The sequence below is a fragment of the Stenella coeruleoalba genome (assembly GCF_951394435.1).
Source record: "Stenella coeruleoalba genome assembly, chromosome: 9".
NCBI classification, from domain to species: Eukaryota; Metazoa; Chordata; class Mammalia; order Artiodactyla; family Delphinidae; genus Stenella; species Stenella coeruleoalba.
Window position 1 is genome coordinate 57741406 of NC_137155.1, and position 26378 is coordinate 57767783.

Here is a 26378-nt window from a genome sequence, read left to right on the forward strand (position 1 = left end):
CCACACTGGAAGTTTTTTAAGGCTTCCTGTGTTCAGCCAGTCTTTATCTTTCTGTTAAAACTGCCAGCAAAAGTGTCAACCCATGCCAGCTGGGCCAATGTTAATTCATGTTATTTTCTTATGTTTATGCTCACCCTTGGTCTGCATTTATTCCAGGGAAGATTTGCAGTCACTTTAAAATGTCCCCTGGAGTTACATTCTGTGAGATCTTGAGCGCCAGCAAAACTCTCTGCTAAACTTAGTACAGACTCGGGCCCTCTTGAGTTATGCCATCTGCCTACCTTACAATGACAGTGAATGCTGCATGGTGCTGATTATTTTCAGTTACTGTAAATTTTTGCTCCTTAGACATCTGCTTCTTGGAATCTACATCTACAGAGAACTTAACCTGTATTTCATACTGAGCATTTTTTCCCATTTGGGGAAATTCTGAGTTGAAAAAAAACAACTGATTCTATACACAATTCTGTAACAGTGTATTCTAAGTAAAATGCAATACCAGAATGCCATTCAAATTCTTTACCAGAGGATAAACTACAATAGCCACATGAGGACAGCATCACCCTGATACCAAAAACAGACAAAGATATCACAAAATAAGAAAATTACAAGCCAGTATCACTGATGAGCATAGACGCAAAAATCCTCAACAAATACTAGCAAATCGAATCCAACAATATATTAAAAGGATCATATACCATTATCAAGTGGGATTATCCCAGGGATGCAAAGATTCTTCAATATATGCAAATCAATCAATGTGATATACCATATTAAAAAAGAATAAAAACCATATGACCATCTCAATAGTTGTAGAAAAAGCTTTTGATAAAATTCAACATTCATTTATGATAAAAGCTCTCCAGAAAGCAGGCACAGAGGGAACATACCTCAACATAATAAAGGCCATCTATGACAAACCCACAGGTAACATTGTACTCAATAGTGAAAAGTTGAAAGCATTTCCTCTAAGATCAGGAACCCACTCTCACCACTTGTATTCAACATAGTTTTGGAAGTCCTAGCCACAGTAATCAGAGAAGAAAAATAAATAAAAGAAATCCAAATTGGAAAGGAAAAGGTAAAACTGTCACTTTGCAGATGACATGATACTATACATAGAAAATCCTAAAGACACCACCAGAAAACTACTAGAGCTCATCAATGAATTTGGTAAAGTTGCAGGATACAAAATTAAGACACAGAAATCAGTTGTATTTCTATACAATAGCCAGAAGTTAACATGGCTTTTAGAGAACACTTAAGTTTGGTGTAATTATAAATGCATGAATACATAAGCCGATGATTCACGAACTTTCAAATTATACATCTGCATTTAATTTTATGTTGAACTGTTTTCAAACCCTCAGAAAAAGATATTAGCAAATGTTTCTGGCTCACTAAGTGTTGTATTTTTAAAAATTCTTAATCAAAGACAAAGACCCATCCAATATCTTCATATAAAATTTGATGAGTGGGAAATAAATGTCTTTTTAAATTGAGTTATAATTAACATACAATATTATATTAGTTTCAGGGGTACAACATAGTGGTTTGATAGTTTTATATGTTATGAAATGATCACAACAATAAGACCAGTTATCATCTGTCACCATACAAAGTTGTTACAGTATTATTGACTATATTCCCTATATGTACATTCCATCTCCATGATTTATTTTATAGCTGGAAGTTTGTACCTTTTAATGCCTTTCCCCTATTTTGTCTGTTCCCCCCCATCCCCTGCCCTCTGGCAAACCACCAGTTTGTTCTTTGTATCTATGAGTCTGTTTCTGATCTATTTTGTTTGTTTTGTTTTTTCGATTCCACATGCAAGTGAAATCATACGGTATTTGGTTTTCTCCGTCTGACTTATTTCTCTTAGAATAATACCCTCCAGGTCCGTCCATGTTGCCCAAATGGCAAGATTTCATTCTTTTTTAATGGCTGAGTAATATTCCATTGTGTGTGCATATATATATGTGTGTGTGTGTGTGTGTGTGTGTATATAAAATATCTTCTTCATTCATCTATGGATGGACACTTAGGTTGTTTCAATATCTTGGTTATTGTAAATAATGCTGCAATGAACATATAAATACATATATCTTTTCTCATTAGTGTTTTTTTCTTCAGATAAATGCCCAGAACTGGAATTGCTGAATCGTGTGGTAGTTCTATTATTAGGTTTTTAAGGAACCTCCATACTGTTTTCCATAGTAGCTGCACCAAATTATTGATACATTCCCACCAACAGTGTACAAGGGTTCCCTTTTCTCCAAATCCTTGTCAACACTTGTTAACACTTGTTATGTGTTTTCTTTTTGATAATAGCCATTCTGACAGGTGTGAGGTGGTATCTCATTGTTTTGATTTGTATTTGCCTGATGATTAGTGATGTTGAGCACCTTTTCATGTGCCTGTTGGCCATCTGTATCTTTTCTTTGGAAAAATATCTATTCTGGTCCTCTGCCTATTTTTTAAATCAGATTGTTTTTTTGATTTTAAGTTGTATGAGTTTTTAAAAATATATTTTTAATATCAACCCCTTACTGGATATATCACTTGCAAATATCTTCTACTCAGTAGGCTGCCTTTTCCTTTAGTTGGTGGTTTCCTTCGTTGTGCAAAAGCTTTCAGGTTTGATGTATTCTCAATTGTTTATTCTTGCTTTTGTGGCCCTTGCCTGAGAATACCTATCCAAAAATATATATATATTGCTAAGACTGATATGGAGGAGGTTACTGCCTATGTTATCTGCTAGGAGCTTTATAGTTTCAGGTCTTTACATTTAAGTCTTTAATCCATTTTGAGTTTATTTTTGTATAAGGTGTAGGCGTAAGAAAGTGGTCCAGTTTCATTCTTTTGCATGTAGCTGTCCAGTGGGAAATAAATTTCTTGTAATAGAAATACTTCAGGCTGAGGGAGTTCAGAGAGAATCTTCTTGAATCACTGCTATTTTGTATTTCTTCTTAAGAAAGGCTACAAAACAAAGATTGATTAAGATGGAAATAAATGGGGCATAAATGTGACATTCCATTATGGTGTGAATGGAAGGGTAAATCACCCATGCCATCATCATTCTGCCATCTTAGCTGGCACTGCTTAGTATCCTGACCAGGCAGGATTCTTCCCTGGTTAGAAAGGATCCTGCTGGAGTCAGAAATTCAACCAAGCATACTGCCACTGGGTGGCACAATTGGAAGTCTGTAAAGCGATCAGGGCTTTAAAAGGGCACTCTTCCCTCTCTCCTAAGGACTGGGATTTATAAACACAAAAGCTGCTGCCCATTGTGATTGCTTTTTCTTAGGGACTGTTTATAAAAGTGAGAGAGTCTGTGGCCTTTCAAAGAGTATGGATTTCACATGGGAAGTCTGTGTCGTTATTCTATATGAAATTAACTGGAGTATTTTTTAGATTTGTCTTCTTTTTGATCTGGTAAACATAAGTAGCGGAGCGAGAGGCAGATTTTGAACATGCTTACAAGTTTGCAGAGAAAGTGGCTATGGTTTTTATGCTCTGGCATGATTCTTTATACGTGGTTGTCTAGTACGGTAGATGCCAATTGCGTGTAGCTATTTAGATTCAAATTCGCTAAAATGGATTAAGTTAAAAATTAAAGGGAATTCCCTGGCAGTCCAGTGGTTAGGACTCTGCACTTTCACTGACAAGGGCCCGGGTTTGATCACTAGTGGGGGAACTAAGAACCCACAAGCTGCACTGTGTGCCCCCCCCCCAAAAAAAATTCAGGCCCTTAGTCACCCTAGCCACATTTCAATTATTCAATAGCCTCATGTGACTAGTGGCTACCATATTCTACAGTGCAGATGGAGAACGTTTCCATCATCACAAAAAGTTCTATTGGACAGAGCTGCTAATATCCTTTTCTCATTGCCCTCAAAAGAATAGAAAATAATGGATGTTTTCGGCTCTTGCAACCTAAAGCCCTTGGGGAGAGTTATTCACTAGCATTGAATGTGCAATTTGAACCAATACACATTTGCTTAACATTTACCGAATATTAAATAGATATATTTTGCAATCCTGCAACACTGTTACTAAAGTTTAGGAGCTAGAGTAGATTTATATATATATATATATGATAATACGTTTGCACAGTGCATATTATAAGAATCAGTTCAGAATCTATATTATTAAGATTTTTATAGTTAAATGTAAATACTCATTGATTCCTAATTTCTCCAGGTCCATTTTTATGTAATGTGTTGTCTTTTTTTTTTAATGTTGCCTTTTTGATCCCTGTCATATTCCCTATCCATTTTGTTCTGTATACTGCTTTTTTTCTTTTTTTTAAACCTTAGGTGTTTCATTTCAGTTATGTAGAAAGGGCTGCTCCCCTTCCTCAACCTTTGACTCTCCATTACCTTGAAGGGGACTGCTCAGACTATGCTTCCCACCTTCCCCACCTAATGCTGGCTCTCAAGCTCTAGCTCCTGTTGAGGATATCATGTTTACATGCTGACTGCACAGGCTGTGAGAAGAGAATTTGCTTGCCTAATATTTGTGGCAACGTTCAGAAGTCTTGATTACATTTATACGCATTTGGTGAAAAATGAAAATTTCAGGCAATTGTGTCCTTTTCTTGACAGAGTGTATGCCCATCTCCAGGTGACTGGTGCCTAGTGGATGATAGATTGAATTCTGTAAACAGTTATTAAACATGTCTTTTGTGCCAGGCCCTGTGCCTGGTACCTAGGGGTAAAAAGGTGTATTCAAGACATAGTCCCTGCTTTCAAGGGGTTCATATACATGTGGTGAAAAGACCCACATTAAAAAAACTTACTGAACATTTTATTTTGCCAAGAAGTTTTGGAACTGTGGATAGTCTGTGCCAAAATTGGCTGAGTGTTAGTGTGTGTAATTTAATGTGATGAAACAGGTTTCACAAAATGTATGAAAAACCAATCTCATTTTTTAATACTCATCTCATCTTTCTCTAGGGCAGTGTTATCAAACTCGACTGCACGCTGGAATCTCTTGAAGAGCTTTTAAAAATATACTGATAGGGCTTCCCTGGTGGCACAGTGGTTGAGAGTCCGCCTGCCGATGCAGGGGACACGGGTTCGTGCCCCGGTCCAAGAAGATCCCACATGCCGCGGAGCGGCTGGGCCCGTGAGCCATGGCCGCTGAGCCTGCGCGTCCAGAGCCTGTGCTCCGCAACGGGAGAGGCCACAACAATGAGAGGCCCACGTACTGCAAAAAAAAAAAAAATACTGATACTCAGGGCTGACTTCTTGAGCAGTGGTTCTTAGTGTGCTCCAGAGACAAACAGAATTAGCATAACCTGGGAACTTGTTAAAACGCAGAATCTCAGGCCCTGCCCCAGACCTACAGCATCAGAGACTGGGTTTGGAGACCAGCAACCTATGTTTTAAAAAGCCCTTCAGTGATTCAGATGTTCGTGAAATTTCAGAACCACTGCTCTAGAGATTCTGGTTTAATTGGTCTGAGGCATGTTCTAAGTTTTGGTCTTTTTAAAAGGCTCTTCAGGTGATTCTAAGGTGTGGACAGATTTGAGAACCACTGGAAGTTGGTCAAACTTCCCTTTTGATTTGGAACTGTTCAGGTTGGCCTGACATCAGAGTACCAGTTGCTTCAGCTGTCCTTCGATTGTGGTCCAACTGTGAGAAAGAGACTTTCATGCTTTTAAAGTGCCTGAGGGGAAGAATCCACTCACTGTAGATGAGGGTGTTGGGAGCAAAATTCAGAATCGATCAAAGCCCATTGGGAAATAATCCCCTAATAATCTGGGCTGGGCCTGAGATTCTGCATTTCCAACAAACTCCCAGGTGACACTGCTGCTGCTGGCTTGGAGGCTTTAAGTAGTTAAGTTAGAAATTAAGACTGAGGTCCAACTCCAGATCTATCTACATTTTAATACGATCCCTATTGTCTAAATGCACTCTGTACTCTAGAGGAAAAGAAACCATTCTAATTTCTAGAAGATACAGCCTTGAGATGAATTTCTGTTGTGCTGGTGTTTGTTCTGTATCCCCCTAGAAGAGGAGGATGCCTGAGGTAACATGACTGGGGTCCTGGAGTTACTGCCTAATGGGACAGAAACATTAAGAAACACTTTCTTAAAAAAAAAAGAAAAAGAGTTAACTATGTTAACTATGTGAGGTGATGGATGTGTTAATTATCTTGATCTTGGTAATCATTCTACAATGTATACGTATACCTAATCATCACATTGTACACCTTAAATATATACAATTATATCTGTCAATTATTTGTCAGTAAAATTTTAAAAAAAAGTTTCTTTGGATTTGGTGTTTATTCTTAAAAAAATTTCATCTTGAGACAAAATCCCTTGGAGCTTTGCTAAACAGGAAAAGTGACTAAATGGACTTAGATCTTTGATCTGTTTTTTGAAATTGCTTCAGAAAATAATAACGTGATTGGGTTGGAAATTTTAAAAAGTAAATTCAAAGAATATTTGAATGAACTAGAAAATTTCTTTTATAATAAATGTGTTATATTATTTAAGCTAAAAATGTGGTAATTTAAGTTTAAAATTATTTAAGCTAAATGAAGTGTGACATTTCAATACCCCTATATACCACATTAAAATATTAATCCTCTAGCTTTGAAGCAGCAAACAAAAAAGCTGCTTATTTCATATTATATTAAGCATTTCATTAATAATTTGAGGGTTTTGTGGAATTGATTTTTAGCTTCTGAGAAGAAATACTAATGTCAAGTTATTTTAGAAACAAAGACATCATATATGATTCTCTTTAGTGAAAATCACAAGTTGAAAATCTGCCTTAGTTTGCTTGATTCATACAGAGAAAGGCTAAAATTTACAGTGAACTTAAAGTTTTTTTATTATGTTTAATTAAAAAATCCAACTATATAGAATATAATTATCTAAACCATGGGATTTTCTTTTAACAATTTCATACAATTTACAGTTGGAAGAGATCTTAGATGCTGAATCCAATCCTCTCATTTTATAGATGAAGACACTGAGAGTCAGAATGTTTTCATGCCTCTTCCAAAGCCTCAGACAGCTGGGATTTGGGTGGGGTGGGTTAAGGCTGAGAGAGGCAGGAAGGGCCTTGACTGTCCTGCTAAGGAGTTTGTAAAGCACAACCTTCACCTTCCATGGAAAGCTAAGCCCCTCTTTCCAGCACAGAAAGCAGCCTCTAAAGCACCACCTTTAAAGACCAATGTGGAAAGTCACATTAGGAGAACAGAAAACCACATCTGTTTGACTTTGGACCCACAAGAATTACAGAAATCACCTCTTCTTTGCCCACCAATTATGGTGATTAAATTCCTATAAAAATCAAACTTGAAAGAAAGGGAAAGCTGTTATGCTATTTTACAAGATGATGGCAGAATACAGAGCTGCTCCCCCATCTTCCCTCACTGATCTTATTTTTTTAAATTCGGAGCAGAGATCTAATTTGCTAGTCTAGTCTTAGAATTATGTGCAGCTTGTCTAGTCCCACATGTTCGTACAATATCTGTTTAGTAAGCAGAACTATCATGAGCCTTATCTATTTGGGTAAGTGCTGTTGGCCCTTAGAAATATAATAGCTAACTGGCCCAATTCATAGGCATAATTTTTGAGGCCGGTTGAAAATTTGGGCCCTCACTTACAGGCTGGCACAGTTAACTAAAACCCAATAGAAAAACAAAGTAATGTATGATTACAGTTTCATTTTACTACAAGAAAAAAGCAATAAAACATTCTTTAAAAATACTGTAACAATAATCAAGAGGGAGGAATTATTCAGCCTTTATCAAGTTAACCCTCCAGCATTTTTATGTAGAGAGACTGTTCTCTTTGGTTTCCTAGCTTTGCCATATGTAAAAATATACGAAGACCTAATAAATGCATACATGCCTTCTGATTAGGCAGTTTGACACAAATATTTGCATGGTTGTTTAAGATGAATAGGAACTGTATATTGTATTGGAACTTCCATGAGTCAGTAAAAAAAGTAGGATAAAAATATCCAGTTTTGCCTTTCTCGCTAAAACCTTATGGAAACTGTCCAAAATATACACATATACATACATATTTAACTTAATGCCATTGCAAATAAGAATTTGAGAAATGTGGACCTGATTAATGTTAACTGGATTTTAAAATATCTTATGCACAAGTGTTCAAAAATAGTTTAAATAAATGCAAAGAAAAATACCATTTAGGCAGTAAAAGTGAAATAAAATAAATATAGTTTTAATATAAAAATCAGGCAATCTTGTTAATAAGAGAATAAATAGCTCAAAAGAACAGCTGCTTTTTTGAGTCCAATATTAGCATTCAAAATGCTATAATCCTGCTCAAACACACAAATGAAACAGTGTTTTTATAGTACATAACCATAGCAAGAATAAACAGAGGGCTTCATCCTGTTTTCTTTACCTAAAAGTCTTCTATTAAAGATATGATCTCAGTGTCAACCTAAGTAAACAGGTAAACTGAGGCAAGCTGGAACTACCAGAAAGTGAGTTTATTCGGGAATAGCAGAGGAATTACCATTTGGAAAACACAAACTGTAGCAAGCTACCTTTGAAGGTTTGGGACTGGCTGTATTCATGGGTAAGGAGTGCAAAGAGGGGAAGTCCAGCCAGAGGCCAAGCAGTAAGTTCATTGACTTGAGGATGGGAGAGATTTTTGGCAGATGTTCACTGGTCAGGAGATTAGTCTAGGTCTTCTGTAAACCTGGTATTCTCAGGACATCAGTCTTCAGTAACTAAGTTTGTTCTTCTGGAGGGCGCATGCACGGGATTCTCTGTTTCCTATACTTGGGTTCCATTTTACACTGAGATCCTTTCCCACCAAGCACCAAACTCCTTGTCCCAATCACAGGACTGGAGGCCATGTGAAAATCCATCTAATGACCAGCATGTGGAAAATGCTCAACTTCACAAGAAAGCAAAGAAATCATCATTTAAACAAGCTATTGTCTCTTCTCCCTATTTAATTGCTCCTCTTCATCCGCTTCCTCCCTCCTTCACCCCCTACCCCTAAGCAAATGCTAATACCCAATGCTGATGAGTTTGGAAGGATGGAAGGAAAAGCACTTTCCTACCCCGCTGGTGGAAGCGTCTCTTGGTTCTTTTCTGAAGTACAACCAGGCAAGTTTATGGAAAACTAAAAACTTGTTCATATCTCTTTCACCTAGGAAATCTCTAAGAAAATGAGAGGCATGTGTAAATATTAATAGTATTTATAAGTTAAAAAAGAAGAAACATAAATATCCAATAATTTGGGACAAGAAGATAAATTATAATATACCTGTATCATGGAATACTTTATAGTTATTAAAACTCATATTGTGGAAGATTCAGTTAAATGCAAACATTTTCATGATATACTATTCCACGGGAAAAAACAGGCTATAAGACAGTAAATAGGGCTTCCCTGGTGGCGCAGTGGTTGAGAGTCTGCCTGCCGATGCAGGGGACACGGGTTCGTGCCCCGGTCCGGGAAGATCCCACATGCCGCGGAGCGTCTGGGCCCGTGAGCCATGGCTGCTGAGCCTACGCGTCCAGAGCCTGTGCTCCGCAACGGGAGAGGCCACAACAGTGAGAGGCCCGCGTACCGTTAAAAAAAAAAAAAAAAAAAAAAGACAGTAAATACTGCATGACTTTGAGTTTGATAAAAAACATGTATACATTTGTAGAAATAAAAGGCTGGAAATACATTCACCACAGCAGGTACAGTGATTATCTCTGGGCAATATACTTATATATGATTTCCTTCATTGAGATTTTTTTCATATTTCCTAAATTTGCAACATGCTTGTCAAATTACACAGGGCAAACTATAACTTTTTAAAAAGTTTTTCTTCTCCAGTCTCCTGTTCTAAGTTACAAAGCTATGAGTTGCCATCTGATCCTAAAACATAACTTAGGAATATTTAGCATCCCTCTTTCAGTGAAGTTCAAGTTCCCTTCTTTTACAATTCACCTTCATAGCCTCTCCTGCTTTTAATCATGTTGGAACACAGTTCTGAATCCACACCTTAGCTTTCTCATCTCCAATCTTTTTGGCTTCTCTTTTCCAGCCTTTTGTTCTTTCCTTCTTCTTCTGAGTGTCCTCAGACAACATCCCAGGAAAACCTGCTTCCCACTACTGAACAAAGTCTGGAAGACAGCATTGTGTTTCCTTCAATATCAGGGCAGATGTCAGAGTAAACAGCTTCCCTCTGGAATTTTCTCTGTTGCTCAGGGCAGCTGCCCCAGCAGTTCTGAGAAGGAGTACTTAACCCAAGGCTGTTGTCTTCCCTTTGGGCTTTCCTGTGTGACACAGGGATGAATGGAACCATAGGAATAAACTTGCTGACACTTCAAGGCCTCCTGAAGTGACTTCATTGAATTTTTGGTGATTCATCTGTTCATATCTCCCAGTAGCAACACTTTCCCATCCTTTTCTGGCCTCTTCAGTGTTAGCCCTCATGGTCAGTATCACCTGTTTCTTGACTTACTTTAAAACTTCTTGACTTACTTTAAAACTTCCCTGGTGGCGCAGTGGTTGGGAGTCCACCTGCCGATGCAGAGGACACGGGTTCGTGCCCCGGTCCAGGAGGATCCCACGTGCTGCGGAGCGGCTGGGCCCGTGAGCCATGGCTGCTGAGCCTTTGCGTCCGGAGCCTGTGCTCCGCAACCGGAGAGGCCACAACAGTGAGAGGCCTGCGTACCTCAAAGAAAAAAAAAACTTCACTATTTTACTTTAATAGATTTTTTCATTGTGATCTTGTGGTTTATAATAAAAAATATATATTTGGTCCTCATCCTGTTTCTGGCACAGAGCTCCTAAAATTTTTGGAATTGTCTAAGTGATGACAGTGATAAAAAGTGTCTTTTGTTATATTAATGAGGTGACTTTTGGAAAGCTCCTAGGTCACCTGAGGATGGGGCTGGTTGTCAGAGGAGCCAACATTGTGATCGGAAGTTTGGAACTTTCAGTCCCATCTCCTGACCTCTGAGGAGGAAAGAGGGGTATGAGATTAATCACCAATGGCCAGTGATTTAATCAATGCCTAAGTAATGAAGCCTCCATAAAAGCCCAAGTGGATAGGGTACAGAGAGGTTCTGGGTTGGTGAAAACTTGGAGATTTGGAGGGGCTTACCCAATCAGAGAGAGCATGGAAGCTCAGCGCCCTTTCCCCATTCCTTGTTCTATGTATCTCTTCTATCTGGCTCTTCCTGAGTTACATCCTTTTATAATAAACTGGTAATCTAGTAAGTAAAATATTTCTTTGAATTCTGTGATCCACACTAGCAAGGTAATTGAACTCAAGGAGGGGGCAGTTAGAACCTCCAATCTATAGCCAGCGGGTCTGAAAAGCACGAGTAACAACCTGGATGGACATGCAATTGGCATCTGAAAGGTGAGAGCTCTCTTGTAGGACTGAGCCCTTAACCTGTGAGATCTGATGCTATCTCTCGGTAGACAGTGTCAGAATTGAGCTGAATGGTAGGACATGTAGCCGGTGTTGGAGAATTGCTTGGTGGTGTGGGAAAACACATTGGAATTGGGTGCAGAACCATTATTCATTCATTCATTCACTCATTCACTTATTGGTTCACTGACTGATGAAATAATATATTAACTTGTCAACTAATTCAAATGATACAAAAGTATATAAGGTTTTCTCAGAAGTCACAACTAATGTTATGTGGGAATCTATCTAGATATTTGTCTACACATCTAAAACATTGTGTATGTGTGCATGTGTACCTGCATATGTGTATAAATGAGCATGACATACACAAAATTCTTTTTTTCAAAAACAAGATCATTCTGGGACTTCCCTGGTGGTCCAGTGGTTAGGACTTTACCAGTGAGGGGGGCGTGGATTTGACCCCTGGTCGGGGAGCAAAGATCCCACATGCCTCGCAGCCAAGAAACCAAGACATAAGACAGAAGTAATATTGTAACAAAAATTCAATAAAGACTTTAAAAAAATGCTCCAGGGCTTCCCTGGTGGCACAGTGGTTGAGAGTCTGCCTGCCGATGCAGGGGACACAGGTTCGTGCCCCAGTCTGGGAAGATCCCACATGCCTTGGAGAGGCTGGGCCCGTGAGCCATGGCTGCTGAGCCTGTGCTCCGCAATGGGAGAGGTTGCAACAGTGAGAGGCCCGCGTACTGCAAAAAAAAAAAAAAGCTCCAAAAAAAAAAATCTTAAAAAAACCCAAAACCAAAAACAAGATTATTCTTTTCTATAACTTACTTTTATTTAGTCATTCTGGTGCTCAGAGCAATTTAGGTTAATTGCAGTTTTTCATTATTACAACCATTGTTGCAGCGAATATCCCTGCATGATAACTTTGTGCCACCTGTTTGAGGAGGCTAGACTCCTTCCAGGAGCTCTAGCTGCAACCAGCCGAAGTGTAACTAATTGTAGCAGTTGCTGTTTATGTCTATAGACAGCAGAAACCCACCAACTGTCAAACTGGATACTAGTTATAATATTTATCATTTACTAAGTGCTCTCTATGTGCTTACTGTGTTATTCTTTTATATGTCCCCATTTTGCAGAGGAGGACACTGAGGCTGGGAAGGGATGTGAGCCAGCTCTTACAGCCATCTTCAGGTCCAGCCCCACCAGCTCCTGGGCCAACTGTCTCCTGACCATGGCAGGAATCATATCAGGACCTGCATCTTCATCCAGGTATAAGGCCTATCATTAGTCTTCCAGTTCCTGAAGTTAGCTGAGACTCTTCCTCAACCATCCAACTTGTTTAGATGGTTAATTTTATGTGTCAGCTTGGGTGGGTCACCGGATATTTGGTTAAACATTATTCTGCATATTTCTTTGAGTATGTTTTTAGGTGAGATTAACATTTAAATCAGTGGAATTTGAGTAATTGCATGGGTAGGCTTCATCCAATCAGCTGAAGGCCTGAATAGAACAATAATGACAAAAAAATAGAACTCTTAAGCAAGAGAGAATTCTACAGCAGACTGCCTTTGTACTCAGACTGGAATATCGGCTCTCCTGGGTCTCCAGGCTACCAGCCCACCATGCAGATTTTGGACCTGCCAGCCTCCGTAACTGTGTGAGCCAATTCCATATAATAAATCTTTCTCTCTATATATATACACGCACACATCCTATGGCTCTGTTTCTCTGGAGAAGGGTGATGAATGCATGCCTGTATCCCCAGCATTTGGCTCAGAGTATGTGCTCAATAAATGTGAGTGGCATTAACAAGCCTGGGGCACCTGCCCATAGAGCCTTAGCCTCCAGGTATCCTCTTTTCTCCTCATCCCACCACACATGCCCAGCTGGTTTGCCTGGCTTTCGGCTTGTGCTCCTGATTCACGCCTACTATCCTCTGCCAGAGTAGAGGCTTGTCCTTGACCCAGGCCTCTTAGCTGACATCCTGCTTAACCCTCTCCAGCTTCTCCAGCCTCCTTGGTGTTGCCCTGCCATCCGATTACTGAGCCACCTGACTGGATTTTGCCAACGCCAGGAGAGCCTTTCCAGCTCTGAGGCTGGCTCCTCTTGGATTCTGATTCTTCCTGTCAGGAAAAGCTCAAGTTTCCTCACACCCACTGGAGATCACATTTGGATTTTGGCCCAAAGCTCCACCTCCTTTGCTTGCCATTTCCAGAGCCAGCCATATCCCGGGTGATAGTTTCTGGCTCTACATGGGCCTCTTTGGTCCTGGCTCCCTCCTTTTCCCTCTAATTTCTGCCACTGCAGTCTCAGCATGCCTGACATGAGACCGTCAGAAGGGTAGGGATATACATGTGCCTAACCAGCAAGAAGAAAGGCAATATGGATCACAACAGAGGCTCAAACCAAGGGCTGGGGGTATCCAGAGAAGGGAGAAAACACTTTCCACTGGAGGAGAGAGAAAGACTTCATGGAGGTGGCTGAATTGTGCTGGGCTTTGAAACTAAGCCAGATTTCAGCAGGAGGAGCTACACATTGGAGATTGGACACAGATGCCTCAACAATGCAGCATGAGCTCAAAAGCAGCAAAGGATGCAAAGAGGCTGGACAATGGAGAGTCCTGAGGGGATGGGGAAAGTATGGAAGGGAGAGTGGGGTGGGTAAGTCTAGGGAGAATGCGAGAGACTAATTTAATGCAAAAATTTACCCAGAATGAGAAAGGAGGTGTTTCTTTGTCCCTCCACCAGATTCACTTCTGCAAAATAATCACAGCAAGGTCACATGTCCCAGAGTTTATAACACAAGGACATGAAAGCAATGTTTTCACAGTTTTTGGATGGCTGTTTGGTGTAGGAGCTTTGGCCTGAGAGTCAGAAGGACCAGATTCTAGTCCTGGCTGAAACACTAAAGAACTGGAAGAGCTTTGGAGGAATCTCAGATCCCTCATCTGGGAAACAGATATGGGTGGAGTGAACTGGATAAGGTCTAACATTCTTTTCAAATATGAAACTTTAAGAGTTTGATATAAATTTTTTGCTCTCAGGAGTAATTTTAAGAGCAGAGTTACATGTTTACATATATATTTGTATAAGGTTTTTTAATTATAAAATTTCTAACATATACAAAAGTATGTTTACCCAGTTGTTAAGATCTTACCACATTTGCTTCATCTATTCCTCCCCACCCCTTTCTTCTTGGTTGAATTACTTTAAAACACTGACAACATGTCATTTTATACCTCCACATCTATATGCTTCTAAAATATTTGGACATTACAAAAAACTACAAAGTCATTATTACATTTAAGAAAAAGAAAAGAACTTCGTATCATCTAAAATTCAGACCATAATAAAATTTTCCCATTGTCTCAAAAATAAATGTTTACTGTTGCTTTATTTGAATCAGGATCCACATGAGACATTTGGTTGCTATGTCTCTTTAACCTCTTTTAAAGAACAGATATTTTTAAATGCAGACAACAAGTGTTCCTGTGAAAAGACCCTGAATAGCCAAAGCAATCTTGAGAAAGAAAAACGGAGCTGGAGGAATCATGCTCCCTGACTTCAGACTATACTACAAAGCTTCAGTCATCAAAACAGTATAATACTGGCACACACAAAAAGACATATAGATCAATGGAACAGGATAGAAAGCCCAGAAATAAACCCATGCACCTACAATCTATTAATCTACAACAAAGGAGGCAAGAATATACAATGGAGAAAAGACAGTCTCTTCAACAAGTGGTGCTGGGAAAACTGGACAGCCACATGTAAAAGAATGAAATAAACATTCTCTAACTCCATATACAAAAATAAACTCAAAATGGATTAAAGACCTAAATGTAACACCGGATAACACAAAACTCTTAGAGGAAAACATAGGCAGAACACTCTTTGACATAAATTGCTGCAATATCTTTTTGCGTCCGTCTCCTAGAGTAATGGAAATAAAAGCAAAAACAAACTAATGGTACTTAATTAAGCTTAAAAGCTTTTGCACAGCAAAGGAAACCATAAACAAAATGAAAAGACAACCTACAGAACTGGACAAAGTATTTGCAAACGATGCAAATGACAAGGGATTAATTTCCAAAATATACAAACAGCTGATACAGCTCAATATCAAAAACAAACAAACAACCAGTGGAAAAAAAATGGGCGGAAGATCTAAATAGACATTTCTCCAAAGAAGACATACAGGTGGCCAATAAGCACATGAAAAAGTGCTCAACATCACTAATTATTAGAGAAATGCAAATCAAAACTACAATGAGGTATCACCTCACACCAGTCAGAATGGCCATCATCAAAAAGTCTACAAATAATAAATGTTGGAGAGGGTGTGGAGAAAAGGGAACCCTCCTACACTGTTGGTGGGAATGTAAGTTGGTGCAGCCACTATCAAGAACAGTATGGAGCTTCCTTAAAAAACAAAAAGTAGAGTTACCATATGATCCAGTAATCCCACTCCAGTTTTCCAGAGAAAACTATAATTTGAAAATATACATGCACCCCAGTGTTCACAGCAGCATTATTTACAACAGCCAAGACATGGAAACAACCTAAATGTCCATCGACAGATGAATGGATAAAGAAGATGCGGTATGTGTGTATATATACATATATATATATATATATACATATGTGTGTATATACATATATATATATATATAATGGAACACTACTCAGCCATAAAAAAGAATGAAATAATGCCATTTGCAGCAACACATATGGACCTAGAGATTATCATACTTAGTGAAATAAGCCAAAGACAAATATCAAATGAAATCATTTATATGTAGAATCTAAAACAATGATACAAATGAACTTATTTACAAAACAGAAATAGACCCACAAACATAGAAAACAAATTTATGGTTACCAAAGGGGAAAGTGGGGGAGGGATAAATTAGGAATTTGGAATTAACATATCTATACTACAATATATATAAAATAGGTAAACAAGGACCTACTGTATACAACAGGGAACTATACTCAATATCTTTAATAACCTGTAACGGAAAAGAATCTGAATCACTTTGCCGTATACCTGAAACTAACACAACATGGGAAATCAACTATACTTCAATTTAAAAAATAAAAATAAAAAAGTGTTCTCGTGAGACAAGTGAGAGGGGAGCTAAGCAGCATTTAAGGAGACACTGCAAATAGCATTGTGACCAGGCACCCCTCGGTTGGCTTCCCACCTGAGGAAGGCAGGTGCTGTTTCTCTCTCAAAGTTCCTTTTTCATGTGCTTGCAGGCCCTTAGGACCTATTTTCAAAGAAATATGCAGAGTTTTAGCTGTGGCCACGTCTAAACTGAGCATTTAAAACCTTGTGCAGTTCTTTGAAAATACCTCTTTGGTCCCTTGGTCACTCGTCTTTGGAACGTTGATAAGAAACAGACCTTTGGAGCTGTCTTCCTTTTAAATTAAAAAAAATTTTTTCATCACATAGAATATACTTTATATTTTACTCCAGTAAATGAGTGTAGCCACTGATGTGCTTGGTCTCTTTAATTTTCCTCAGTTCCCCACTGACTTTGACTCAGTTCCATGTCAAGGCACATTCCTTTAGAAAACCAGGACGTCAGGAGCCCTGGAAGCTGGGTCTGGCTCTGCCAATGCCTGCTCAGTGTGATCCTGGGCAAGTTACATCACCTCCCTGGACTTCTGCTGCTTGTAATTAAAGACCCTGACTAAAACAACCAGAGCGTGGAGGAATTGACCAGAACCTTCTCCTCAGCAAAATCCTCGAGTATCAGGCTCTGTCTCTGCTGTCCTCATCCCTGCCTTTTCAGTGACAGTTTCCCTGCTCACGTGGCCCCTTCCACAGGCCCTTTGTGCTTCCCATGAGGCTGTGGGCTGTTACCTCCATCCGTCCACCTCTTTCAAAGCCAGTCCTCCTTGGAAGATCTCTGTTCTCTGTATCTCTTTCTTCCTCTACTTCACATAGAGACGTCTTTAGAGTTGGAAAAGATCTAGTGAATTCAGACTCTGAGATGTCATTGGCCATTACCAACTTAATGTGCTCCTCCTTTGGGCCCACTTTCATTTTAGGGGATGAAAATATTTATAATTGAGAGAATAGTAGACTTTTAGTTACCAGTGCCCAGCTGGCTTATAAGGGTCTTCTGGTCGCCCTCATATCACAACCCAAAGACAGCCTCTTATTTTGCTCACGGAGGATGGGTTTGGGGGTGGCCAACTAAGAGCATCTTTGTGAGGGAATAAAACACCCAGCATCAGTATTTCATAGAGGAGAGGGTACAGAGAGGTAGAGAGCTGCAAGAAATGGTGGGCACGAGCTGGGGGCTTCTGTGATAAGACCTGTGCAGCCAGAGGGCAGCACGATGGCTTGGGGGACCACCTGGATCTGGAAGGTCTCTGAAGTGCAAAGGAGGAGAGAAGTGCCTAGAGGAGAAAGAGTATGCGTGTTGAGACTTGGGTTTGAATCCCAGTTCAGGCATTTACTGGCTCTTTGAAAATGGACAAGGCACTCGACCACTTCAAGCCTCAGTTTTCATCTGTAAAAATGAGGATGGTAATAATACCTATCTCATAAGATTATTTTGGAGGCTAAATAAGATACTTAATGTGAAAGTACCTGGTAAAAGTTAGGCCTGGGCCCGTCTCTAGAGATTCTGGGTGGCCAGGTACTGGTATTTTTTTTTTTTAAAGCTCTTTAGGAGATCTGAATGTCAGGATTTACAACAGCTCTGATAATGTATTACAGTTCCTTTACATAATTCAGAGTGCTACCCAGGGGTCAGGCGCGAGTGTTGGTAGGCCTTTGGTTCCTCATTTCCAAAAAGGAAATAGTGCAGGCCAGCGAACCTTATTACAGTCCTGAAATTACAGGGTTGAATGGCCATCCAGTCCAATCAGTCATCTGCTGGTTGTATCCTCTTTGTATTATTCTTGCCAAGTGGTAGTTTAGGCTAGTTTCTCCAACTTTACTGGACGTCAGAATCTCCTGGAAGGGTTGTTAAAACCCAGACTGCTGGGTCTCAGCCCCAGGGTCTCTGAATCCATAGGTCTAGATGGGGCCTGAGAATTTTCATTTCTAACGGGTTCCCAGGTGATAGTGATGTTGCTAGTCTGGGGGCCACACTTTGAGAACTGCTGATCTAGACAATGCTTGAATACCTCCAGAGACAAAGAACTTCCTACCTCGTTAGCCTGTTCTTCTGTCTTCTGATAGCCTGTTACAGTGACACACAATTTGCTAGAAAGTTATTTATATTAGTCTGAAATCTGTCTTCCTCCCATTTTACCCATAAGCTCTTCATTTTGCCTCTTTGACAGCAGAGTTAAAAATTATTTATTCCAGACTTAACAAGAAGCATTTGTATTAGCTTTGGTTTGTGATTCGCTATTCTAAAGGTAAAAGAGAACCTGACTGTATTGGTACTCTGGAGATATGGTAAAAACCTTCAGCCATTCTATGGGGAAAAAATCTGGTCTTCTATTCCTGGGATAACAACTTCAATTGAGCAAATATATTTTGAGTGTCCAGTGTGTTTCAGGAGTAGGAGACACCCAAGTGAACAGCCACTTCAGAAATTCCTTTGGAGGACTGGAATAGCTACTCCCGGGTGATGGAGATGGATTTTTAGTGATGGACAAATCAGTGCTCCTTGATGGTTCTACCACAGTTTTGTGGACTTATGACCATTCTAGCAATTAAATGCATATTTTGGCACCCATACAACTTGCTCAAGAAATAAAATTTTAATAGACATATATCTGAAAGTTTCTAGCACTGGAGGGAGATTTTGAGATTCATTCTAGCATACCATACAATGAGTTTTATTGGGAACTGCAAAAATATATAATTTTAATAGGAACAGGTAAGCATAAAACCTTGACACCACTGAAAAAATACTGGCCATGCCAAAGCAACCCCCATAAAAGTTTGCAGAATGTTTCAGAAAAGAATTATTAGGGGCTGATTTCTTAGTGGAGCTTCAACCAGGGCCTCATTTTTAAGGAAACATCTATGTTTCCAAGGAAAGAGTAGGTATTTGCTGTCTCTGAAGTGACTCTACCCTGCTGATTCTCGTAGCTATGTGAGGAAAGATGACAGATGTTGTTTCATGCATATTTGGTGGAAAATCCTAATTAATAATTAGAGGTACAACAGCCTTGTTAAATCAGACATATTTTAGGAAAACACTTTAAGGTGAAATGACAGTGCTCTTTTGCATTCAAGGGATGGAAATTTTGTTTAGGCAACTAGGCATTTTTCTCTTGGAGATGACACTGTCCTCATTGCCCATCTTGACGCTTAGCCCAAGACAAGATGGCTGATTTCTTTTTCTAAGCTTAATTAATTAACTAATTAATTTTATTTTTTGGCTGTGTTGGGTCTTCGTTACTGCGCACGGGCTTTCTCTAGTTGCGGCTAGCGGGGGCTACTCTTCATTGTGGTGCACAGGCTTCTTGTTGCGGTGGCTTCTCGTTGCAGAGCATGGGTTCTAGGTGTGTGGGCTTCAGCAGTTGTGGCTCACGGGCTCTAGAGCACACGCTCAGCAGTTGTGGCGCATGGGCTTAGTTGCTCTGCGGCATGTGGGATCTTCCTGGACCAGGGCTTGAACCCGTGTCCCCTGCATTGGCAGGTGGATTCTTAATCACTGTGCCAGCAGGGAAGTCCCTACAGTTGATTTCTTGCTGTTGATTATAGGGTGTTAATCTCTGTCCCTCTGTATAGAGCTTTGAAGCACCACTCCTTTGAGACCTTAACATCTCTGAGCTTCATTTTCATTGTCCTTCAAGTATGGGCAAGTAATAACTGCCCCAAAGATTGTTATGAGATGTAATGTGATGCTACATATGACACACTCAGCATGCTCAGCCTGGTGACCAACAAACACCTCTGTAATAGTTCATACACCCTGGGGTAAGGGTCGATGAGCAGTGACATACTTACCCCAAGGGAAAGAAAACCAGATGGTCACTTTCTGAAAAGGATTACTGCCCCAGGTCTCCACCATCGCTTTACTGAGAGCCGACAGCAATTCTTCCCAAACTCCGTTCCCTGGATCATTGAGGTCCAATGAAATCTTAAGAAGTATGTTTTGGAAAAAAAGGGCTCTAAGGTAGATCCATTTGGCAGATGCTGCAAACAAGTGTATCAGCATATTAAGGTCTGTGAAGAGCCCAACAGTAATGAAACCTGTTCCACTTTGCTTAAGGAAGCATTTTCTAAACTTATTCCAGTGGTAGGAACCTATTTTCATGACAAGATTATTAACAACCTGTGTGACACTGGTATCCCTCAGGGCACGGTCTGGGAGCTGCTTATAGAAGGTAGGAGAGACGTTGTCCTTGGTGCTTTGTGTGGTCCCAGCCCATAGTAGGTGTGGAATATATTTGGTTTGTATGTATATGTCAATTTCCTGATGATTCTTGCCAAAACAGTGACTTCCTGGGGCCACAATTTGTTTGCACTGTTACTATGAACAAGGAATACAGCACAAATCTTCCCCCCATAAGCCCCTGTTACTACAATGCTGCCAGGTTAAAGAAATTCATTGAACAGACTCTGACCTAGCCAAGGTCTCAATGTGACCAATCTTTCTGGAGAAGTCATGATGAGGGCTGTTTGCCCCAGTTGTCCAAAGCCGAGGTTAATCACTTTTGTTAAACACTCCCCTAGGTCAGACCTGAGTGGTGGCCAGATGCCAGAGAATCCTGAGGAAGAAGATGCTTCCAGTGGGGCTCTGCAAAGAATTTGTTCGCCAAAGTCAGGCAGGAGATACTGAATAAAGGGTTCTGTTCTCCGACAACAGATCTGATCATTGTGAGGTTCACACGGGATGTGTTTTTATTTTGTTTTCCCCTGCAGTTTCAATCCTCTTTCCTCTGAGAAAGGAATCTTTTGTGTTTGGCCTTGTCTGGAGGCTCTGGTAAACTTCCTGCCTTCGCTAGCGCTTGATTCACATTCATGCGCTGACTTGCCGTGGCAAGGGCACACTCACAAGTTTTCCCTCCCTGGGCTCTGCACATCACCCAGCTACACATCTTCAAACATGTTCCCTTCTGACGAGAAATGAGCAGTTGCCAGAGACGGGCTCTATGACACAGAGGGCTGGCTAATTGGCTGGCTGCCCTGAATGATAATCTGGAAGCGATCAGTGGAGGAAAAAGATAACACAGCTGTGATTTTCAAGGAGACAGGTCCCGGTTTTTCTACCTGCCAACCACGTTTCCTCTGAGGAGTTTTTCCGAGAGTGCTGTAAAAGAGACCTTTTAATCTTGTTTCAAAAGCCTGGAGACCGAACTCTTTCCAGATCTTGGGAAGAAAGCAGGCCAGGGAAACGTGTGTTGCCGAGGAGCCTGGGTTTATAAGGAAACATAGCAGAGGGAGGGCAGGCAGGCGGGATGCCACTGCAATTCCATGTCTTAGCTTTGCATGTGCACGAGAGGACTTGGTGCACTTGGCCTCCAAGTGCTTTCACCCACGAGTACTCCACGGTTTGGGGGTGGGGGTGAAAGGTGGTTCAGAGGTTGATGAACATAAATCTGTCAGTGGGTGATTTTCAGACATCTGCCTGGAGCAATTGCAGACAAACACAAGAGTTATTGGAGCCACAGATACGCCTGATGATGCCCGGGAAAACCTGAGCTGAGCAGATCACCTGGGAGACTGCTGGGCTGGGGAGTAAAGGCTGTCAGTAATAAACAGTTTATCATTTAACTTTGGATCTCAAATCTGAGAAAAAAAGAAAGAGGAAAAGCAATCAGGATCAGGGGCTCGCAAGTTAAATACTGTTTTTGTTAGGAGTCAATGAATGCTACAGACACACACAGGCAGATCCTGGCAGTGTCTGCATACATGGGGCATCTCAAGTCACCCCTGCCACACCAGGCTGGCTTTAGCTTAGCAGCAAGGCCTGAGAAGTCTCCAGGATGTGGTTTCAGAGATTTACTCATCTAGGGTATTTCATCGTTCTTAGGAGGTAACTGGCAGAGTTACTTACTATTTTATAGCAGACGTTTTTGCTGCTTAGTACAGCACAGTTGATTGAACAGCTGTTGCTGTGGTTACATTTAAAAATACTTTAAAAAATTCTCGTTGATTCACAGTGTAGAATGCTTGTGGCAGAAGGCACCTGGGCACCTGGGGCTTCTCCAAGCCTCAATGTCCTAATCTTTAAAATGGGGATAAAAATACTTGTCTTGCAAAGTTGTCAAAAGAGCTGGCCCACAGTAGGGCCAGCAATAAATTACGACTTTGCCTCTCATCTAGTGCCCACTTTTCATTCTGAAGATAAGTCATGATTTAAGAGGCTCGCCTACTTATGGAATTGATATCCATATAGGTATTTGGCAGGGACAAAAGACCCCATGTTTTATAAGATCCACTCCGTCTCCTCCCCTGACAGTATTTATCTGCTCTTTGTTGCCTGTGTCTGTGCTTCGGTTTCCCCCCACCTCCCACTGCACAGTGCTAAATTGCCATCTCACAGGAAAAGGTTGAGAAATGCTCTGTACGGGATGCAGACTATCCTATGACAGTGTAATGTGGAGAAATCCCCTGCAGCATGAAACCAGAGTGGGCACAGCAGTGACAGCCTCTGAATCAAAGATAGATTTCTGGCTGTTTCCCATGTGTCACAGAGCAAACAGCTGTTTTCTCCCTTATTCCACTTGGGGCATCCCATAAACTTCAAACTTCAAAACACACTTTGGGTGGGCAAGGGGAAGAGGCGTCTTCTAACATCCTTGACTTCCTGCCTCTCTGAGCTCCTGCAGGACCAATAGCTGATGCTGGGCTATGTGCATCAAGAGGCAGAAGAACACAGGAGCTAAAAGCAATGGCTTTGTACTTATTCAGACAGACATGTTTGCAGCTCAGCTTCACAATCCAGAAAAATGTGGTATGGAGCATATTCATATACTTTTCTACCTCCTAGTTTCCTTATCCTCCTCCTTCACTGCCATATTGCAAGCATTAAGTTAGGGGATACATATAAATATTTTGCACAGTGCATTGCACATTAGTAACTCTTCGATACATGTTTATTAATAATAATGTACAGAGTGTTTTAGATCATTGTTCAGCATGTGTCACATTAATTTCTTTGTTTCAGTTTTAAGTACCCATGTGTCACACTAATTTCTTTGTTTCAGTTTTAAGTACCTTTAGGAGGATTGCATCTTACGTTGCTTGAGTCCCACATGGGGTCACCGCAGCACTAACTGAACACACAATGTAGACAGTCATTTAATATTTGAAACACTGGCCTCTAACGACAAGGCAAAGTCAGCCATTAGCAGAGGAAGATCGGACCCAGAACCTACTTAAGACTCTTTGAGCCATGTTTTAAAAGTTTCAGATACATTTCTGGAATTTGCCAGTAATACCATAACAGTGGTATTTTCTAATAAATCCTTAATATTTCCAGCCAATTTTTCCAGGTAAACGAAGTTATCTAGTTTTAAAACCTGCCAGACATTCCTAGTATTTATCCCTAGGATTTTTTTTTTTTTTTTTAGGTTTGGAATGGTTCTGACATTGCAATTATTACAGTCTATGTTCTTTTCTATGAATTCTCTGATGTTAAGCTCACTCCCTCAGTTCAGATGACCACAGAGGGATGTTCAATATGAAACGTGAAGGTTGTATTACTGATAGAGCCAATCTGCAATCTATTGGTTCCAAAAACAGGTGGCAATAATGATGCTACAGCAAACAAGATGCAGATGTTCTAGCAACAGCCATTCCAGCAAAAAGTGTGTTGCAAAAATAAGTGTTATTTGTAACAGTATGTGAAATTCTTTTCTAAGTTTCAAAGTAGGTATACTGCTCACCTTGAGGTATTAGTGGGTTAAATCGAAAATGGAGGCATTATTTATTTCAAAAAATGTATGATTAACAATAAAAATATTTTCAACCCCACTGACTCTCCATAGGGCCTCATTCTCAGACTTGCCCCAGAGAAGAACTGGACCCCTTGGCTTGACCTAGGGGGCATGTTCAGGCTGAAAGAGAGGCAGGGCCAGTTTCTGGTCCAGGGATTGTGCCAAAAATGTCCTGTATTTAATTGCACAGAGTACTGGACCCTTAGAAGAGACACATGATACCATTCTAAATTTTAAGCTGCTACATTGGACAGGGAGAGATTTCATAGTTCATGGAAATCTAATTGCTTAGGTTTTTGCAGATTGATAATGTAATATCTTGAAATGATTATGTGGGGTAGAAAAATGAAAAGTGCGAGACAAGTCCTCCCAATCAGAATTCTCTACTCAACTGATTTCGATTTGGGGCTAACATTCTTACCTGCAGCATTTCAATCAATTCAACTAAAGGAAGCAGCTTATCTGTATGTAAAATGTGCTAATTCATTTGGCAGACTGACACATGAGGTCATTCCTATCCTCTTTTCTAGTATCTTTGAGGTCAGGGGCTAGAACATACTTCAAGACCTGGGCCCTAACTTGGCAAGGACAAGGAGCTATAGGGTAAAAGCTCAGGGAGGGAAGGAAGAAAAAGGCATCCCCTATTAGGTCTGCCATATTACCTGGTCCACAGAGAAGGCCTCTGGGTCAAAGGGCAACTGAAAAAGTAATATTGGGTTTTGCTCATTGGTGAGGCCAAGGGGACTTGTGTGTCTTACATATTAATCCCTGTACGCCTTATTTATTCTTTACTTGTACCACTCATTTACCTTTACCCATAAGTTGGAGTATTTTTTTTTTTTACCAATGTCAGTAAATTACAGGGTAGCCTTGGGTAAAGAGTGAAGGTGTGTTTTCCTATGATTCTCAATATTCCTAGTGGAAGGTAGATAGCATTTTCTTTGTTACTCTCTGAAGAAAGGACAAAGAGGAGACTACAACTTTAGGCCTTCATGGAAATGCCACTTCCAGCTCTCAATCTGCATGTGGTCTCCTGTGTATCCATTTGGAGTTGACAGAGGTGGATATGGTTGAATCCTCTACCTGACTTTTCCACTGCCCAACCCTATTTAGAAACGCCCTACAATTTCCTCATCAAGCCCAGGATTAGCATCATAAAGGTAGAAGTGATCACTCTGTTGTTTGCTTCTTCGTTTATTATTTACATAGTCTGTTTCAAGTGTTATTCCATGTGTTTGGAGACAGTGTTAATTGATCAAAGTTTTTGGGTGCCAGGGATCTGGTAATGTAGCTACACTTTTTAATATTTATTCTAATGGAAATAATTCCCCTCTATAAGTCTTTACTACATTTTTTTTCTTTAATGTAATCTTTTTTTTTTTTTAATTTAATTTACTTTTTTTATTTTTGGCTGTGCTGGGTCTTCGTTTCTCTGCGAGGGCTTTCTCTAGTTGCGGCAAGCGGGGGCCACTCTTCATCGCAGTGTGCGGGCCTCTCACTATCGCGGCCTCTCCTACTGCGGAGCACAGGCTCCAGATGCGCAGGCTCAGTAGTTGTGGCTCACGGGCCTAGTTGCTCCGTGGCATGTGGGATCCTCCCAGATCAGGGCTCAAACCCGTGTCCCCTGTATTGGCAGGCAGATTCTCAACCATTGCGCCACCAGATAAGCCCCCTGGCAGGAGTTCTTTAGACCCAACCAAGTTGTCAATTACTTGCCGCGCAGTCTTAATTTGGATGTTTGGTGGTCGTCTGGGTGGATCTTTTCAAGTCCAAAGAGATAGTGCAATAGGAGAATGAGAAAGACTGAGGGGGAAAAGCCTCAGTGCGCTTCTTCACGGCCAGAGAACTGGTCTCTGCCAGATCCTGCAGGCGACGTCAGCTGTCACTTAACGGCTACTTGAATCTACGTGGCTCAGGGTAAGTCCCAGCCACCCTTCAGAGGGGAGCCAAAGCCCAATAGGCGGATCGAGATTATGGCCTTTGAGGCCCCGCATTGGGTGCCAGAAAAGATGTTGCAGGAAAGAGAGTGGGGTGCGAGAGGATGGTCACATCCCAAGTCATGTCTGAGTCCCTGGGATGGCCGCCAAGTGTGGGTTCTTGGCTTTGTGCAGGC

The 26378-nt window shown here is 40.6% G+C and overlaps 1 protein-coding gene across 3 annotated transcripts in view; it reads right to left on the reverse strand.

Moving 5' to 3' along the window:
* JAZF1 (JAZF zinc finger 1) overlaps positions 1-26378 on the reverse strand; it is a 520205-nt gene that overhangs the window by 454144 nt on the left and 39683 nt on the right. Inside the window, exon 4 of one of the 3 annotated variants that reach the window (XR_013829869.1) lies at positions 9196-10685. The exons of the other annotated variants lie outside the window; for them this stretch is intronic. The gene's annotated coding sequence lies outside the window, so the exon portion shown is untranslated. Of the gene's footprint in view, positions 1-9195; positions 10686-26378 lie in introns of those variants that run through there. 3 annotated transcript variants of the gene reach the window in all.